This window comes from Pteropus medius, unplaced genomic scaffold (assembly GCF_902729225.1).
Source record: "Pteropus medius unplaced genomic scaffold, Ma_sr-lr_union100, whole genome shotgun sequence".
Classification (NCBI taxonomy): Eukaryota; Metazoa; Chordata; class Mammalia; order Chiroptera; family Pteropodidae; genus Pteropus; species Pteropus medius.
Genome location: NW_024351648.1, coordinates 2,268,056 through 2,273,043, shown reverse-complemented (window position 1 = coordinate 2,273,043; position 4,988 = coordinate 2,268,056). Strand labels below are relative to the sequence as shown.

At 54.8% G+C, this 4,988-nt stretch overlaps 1 long non-coding RNA gene across 1 annotated transcript in view; it reads right to left on the bottom strand.

The window, feature by feature from the left end:
* LOC120587328 (uncharacterized) overlaps positions 1-3,409 on the bottom strand; it is a 29,933-nt gene extending 26,524 nt beyond the window's left edge. Inside the window, exon 1 of the long non-coding RNA XR_005648923.1 lies at positions 3,254-3,409. This is a non-coding gene — a long non-coding RNA (uncharacterized LOC120587328). The remainder of the gene's footprint in view (positions 1-3,253) is intronic.
* Between the last annotated feature and the right edge of the window lie 1,579 nt (positions 3,410-4,988).

The window sequence follows — 4,988 nt, the reverse complement described above, 5'->3', positions numbered from 1 at the left end:
AAATAAAAAAAAAAGAAAGAACTAGAAAAAGAGGGAAAGATGGTAAAAGAAAGAACGAGAAGGGAAAGAAAGATTCGAGCAAAGGAAAGGAGAGAGAAAACCTCTCAAATAGGGGACACGGCAATTTCCAGGGCATACGATTTTCTTTCCTCTATTATTATTTAAAAATAATAATAAGAAGAGAAGAAAGAAAGAAAAAGAAAAAAAGAAGCGAAGTGTCCGTAGCCAGGGCGAAGGAGTTGGGCGACGCCCTCGGCGCGTTCGGACCGGGTCTTCCATGCCCGGGCGGAGGCTGATCTCCGCGTGCGGGTCCCCGAGCCCCTGGGGGTCCTGCACCCCCGCATTGGGGTCCCAGCGCTAACTCTAACTTCGCAGATGCCCCGGGAGGCGCCGCGCAGGCAGCGCGCCCCGCCTCGGCCCGGTCGCGCCCCGCGCCGCCGCCATCCTTCCCCGGCCGTGGCCTCGGGCCTTCGCCCAGCCGCCCCGCCGCCAGCCCTGCGGGTGCCAGCGCTCCCCGATGCGGGGGACCAGGCGTGGGGAAGCCGGCGTTCACCTCGCTGGGTGGCGGCGGCGGCCTCGCGGCGAGAACTCGGCCGCCAGCCGCGCGCGCTGCCGTGCCCTGGAGCGCCACCTCGCTGCGGAAGCTGGCATTACGCGGCCGCCTGCAGCCTAACTTGACCGTGCCGGCCTTTCGCCCAGACCCTGAGAGCGGCTGAAACGCACAGGCCCGGCTTCCCACCGGCTCCAAGCCATTGTCTGTGACCGACAAATCTCACCATGTCTGCGCCGGGTTCAAGGGAAAATAACAGATGAAAGAGAAGAATATATATATAGGCACAGATTCACCAAGTCTAAAGTGTGACGCTATTTTGGCAGAAAAGAGAGAATCGAGGAGAAGAAGTATCTTCTCGGAGATCATAGGTTGGGCCGCCGTGTTCGGGCCACACAGCTGTGGCCAATGCAAATAGCTCCCGTGAGGCGGGTGCCTATAGAGTCCATCCTTCCCGATTACGATTTGCACCGAAATCCACCCATTCTGCGGAAAATGCACCGATTCAGTCAGAAACCAGGGGGGCTCTGCCACGCTAGTGGCCAGCCTATTGGAACCCCGCACTCGGCAGCCTTCCGCTCTGGTGACAAAATAACCACCAAAAGCAACCCCTCGACCTTGAACATCTACTCTCCAGTGAAGGCAGCAGGAACCACAAGAGTCACAAATCACACCACATTTCTCTCCAAGGTGCAATTGGGCATTTGCCCCTACTTTAGCCACTCGGTAACTTAAGAGACTCACCTACTCTTAAATCCTCACGACTGAAAAATATACAGAAAACTTAATACACTCGTATGGGGAGTCTTTGCTTCAATTTGTTTCAAAACACACCACCCTGGAGAGAGGTGTTATCAGTAAAAAAAAGAAAAAAGAAAAAGAAAGAAAGAAAGAAAGAAAGAAAGAAAGAAAGAAAGGAAGGAAGGAAGGAAGGAAGGAGGCTGAAGGAAGGAAGGAAGGAAGGAAGGAAGGAAGGAAGGAAGGAATAAATAGAAGGAAGAAAAGAAAATAAAACATAAATTTACAAACAAGATTTCTATGAAGATGCTAACACTAAAGTTAGCGTGTAGGTCTTGTGGGTCTCTGTGAGGATTTCAGGTGGCTTTGTTTTATTATTTTTGGGGAGGGGAGGGTAAGTTACAGAATCTTTTAAAATGTAGTTTTGACTACAAGTGTGTTTTTTAAAAAGGAGCCAGGCGGATCCCACATATAATGCTGGCTGAACTGAAACGGGGGGTGGGCGGTGGAGAGCGAATATGATGGGCTTTAAGCCCCCTGCATTTCCCCGCCTGAGCGAACTCAGCATAGAGACCCTTTCCTGAAACTTGGTCCTTCCTGAGTTGGCAGGATAAACTCCTAAGGGGCAGGTAGATGCTGGAGGAAATGCCTTCTTCTAGAACCAACACTGCTCGTTGCAGAAAAGAGAGACTCTTTGCTCAGAAATTACAGGGCTGAACGAAGAAAATAGCCAGGTTGGCTCTCGGAGTGGTTTGTCCCTTCTCCTTCAGGCTGGAAAAGATTCCTGAGACTCTCTCCCAATTTCCTAGCAGGAACTGAATGAGGACCCTGCACCGCAGCCAGCTGAGGCTGGGCGGCCCGGCCCCTGGGGGTCCCGGGGCCTTCTCTCTTGCAGAGATGCTACCTTGGGAAGAAGGGGGATGCTGAGAGATAAGAGGCAATTCCTGATAGGGTCTTGGGGTCCATCCAGGGACAGCAGTGAGGAGCAGGGACAATGATGGAGGCAGCAGGCAGCAGAGCGTAGAAAATCATATGCTTGAATCTTCGGGCGTACAGTTTTGAGAAGTCTCTAAATTGGACAGATTTAGCTTCTCTCTCCTTCTCTTCCTCCCTCCTTCCCCTCTGTTCCTTCCTTTCTCTCTCCGCCCCCTCCTCTTCTCACATTCAGATTTCCTGTTTTGTTTTTTTTTCCCTTCCCACTGAATAATGCCTGGAGATGAAAAATGATTTTTATTGCTATTACACTTCTTACCACAAGATGCAGTGCAAGGCGGCAGAGTTTGTATTACAACTATGTCACAATGTTTCATTGATGCAAAACATGTAGCCAGAGGGAGTTGGTAATGACTCCTGGATTAGAGGGAGCTCCAGATTAGGAGTGAGGGAACAAGGGAGGAGAGAGAGGAATTTCATTAGAGAATTGGGGGGTGGGGTGGGGGGGGAGGCTGTCACCATAATCAGGCTCCACACCCACAATCAGGATATTTTCAGATTTCAAGGTTCTTTCCACGCTTGAGAGTGCCAGGCAGAGAGAAACCCATATCCTTTTAAACACCACAAATTTTTTTTTTTTGCATGTTAATAACTATTAATTATGTTTACAGCCAGTTAACTGGAGAACTGTCCTTTGGAAAGAATCAAAGTTCGGAAAAACGCTTAATATCAGATTAAAAGCTTTTCCAGGAGCCCAGGCCGTTTGGAGGGAGGTGGGGACCCAGCAAGGTACCCCAGGGTGTGCGGAGCGCGTCGCGGCCTGCAGAGGCTCCGGGTCCCCGCCGGTGGCGGTGCGCACACATGTCCACACGCCTGTGACCGCCTGGCGGGGCGCGGGGTGCCAGCCGGGGCGACCGGGGCTCGGCCTCCGCTCGGTCTGGGCGCAAATGGCCCTGCGGGCTCCGAAGTGCCCCGTGCCCTCCCCCGGGACGAGCCCTCCTTTAGGGAAGCGGGAGGTTTCGCGGTTCCTACCGTGGCCCAGGCGGGTCCCACCGCCCTGCAGTGTGCTTCTGCCCCCAGGGGCACAGCGAGGCGGGCATTCCCCGGGGGCTGCGGCCCTTTGAACCCCGGGAGCCATGGGCTCCCGCCCGGACGCGCGGAGCTCGCTCGGGGCCCGGCTGCGGAGCGGAGTGCGGGTGGCGGGTGGCGGGTGGGGTTGGAGGGGACTGTATAGCGGGAGGGCGGAGGGCAGCCGGAGCCCTTATGTTAAGCCTGTAAAGCTTGGCTGTTTACCAAACGATTTTCCTTTTCAGGCTCAGACGCCAATGAGACAAGATCAACCCCTTCGCCTCCAGTGTGTGTGTGTGTGTGTGTGTGTGTGCGTGTCGCCTCCACCAAACGGAGCTTTGAGAATGGGGGCTCCAGGACGTCGGCGGGGAGGGACCAGAGGCCGACCCCGGGCGCCAGCGCCTCCTCCCGGGGGCCATAGGAGAAAGGCAGGCGCAGGGCGATGGGACCGAGCGCAGAGAAAGACGCTCAGTGAAGCCAGCGACAGGGACGCAGGCCGCAGAGAGCTAAGGGCCACGTCCCCAAAGGCCGAACGGGGAGACGCCTCGTCGTGTGCGCCAGGGGGCGGGGGGGAGTCATATGAATCGCATCCTTTTTCCGGTCCCCTAATTTTCGACCCCTCCATAGCTTAACTCCAGCTCCTTAGGCCACTGATTTCTTCCCGACGCCCTGGCTCGAGATCTATTAGCTGCAAATTAGGCCAAGGTTTTGGCGATTACGGTACAATGGGGGCCGCGTGACACGCGCCGCTGGGCCTGCGCCTGGGTCCCTCCTGGCACCAAAAAATAAATGATTAGAAAGCAAGAGGGGACGGATGGTCTGTATCGACGAGACATTTGTCATTTTTAAAGGGGTTCGCATCCAAGAATCTCCATCAGCCGAGGGGAGGGAGGAGACCCGGTTAGGGGCAAGTGTCAGTGGCTACGCAGCAGGGGACGGCCGTCCTGGGCGTGGCTCTTGCTGCTGCCCCGGGGTGGGGGGCGGGGGGCAGGGGAAGGGCGGCTGGGACCGAAATGTCGTTTGCAAAATAACGGCAACAACAATATTATTAATATGATTAATAGGAAGAGGAACCACGGAGGCAGAGTTATTTTTGATTTCAGGTCGTAAGATAAATCGGGCTTTCTGGCGTTTTCCGTGCGTTTAGTGGAGCTGTCTCCGACAACTCACTGCCCTCGGCCCAGGACGATGAAAGGCTTACCCAAAGAATTGTTTCTAGAAGAAAAAGGTGTCATTCCGATGCTTCTGACTCAGCTACCCCTGCTTCTCCTGCCTGGGCCTGCCTTGGTCCCCCCGCCCCCACCCTAACACACACGCTTTTTCTCACACAGGGTCCCCTTTCTGTTTGTTTTTAGACAACGAACCATTATCCCTTCTCCAGGATCATATTTAACCGAAATGCCCCATCCCATGTTTCTGACCTGGGCGCATTAGGGACCTGCTGACGCTTGCTGCAGGCCTCAGTGTCTTCCGCTCACGGTGGCCCAGGCCTGGACGAGCACCGAGAAGGGCTGTATGAGGCTGGGACTGGGAGCCAATGGGGCACGAGTGGAAGCTGGGTGGCTGGTCTGGGATACAAGCGTTGGAGAGAGGCGGCGCTCGGGGAGAAAACCGGATCGCCTAAAAATGATAGTCACAAAACGAGCTGACATTTATTGAGTGCTTACTATGTGCCCATCGACGTGTGCATACCCCTGAC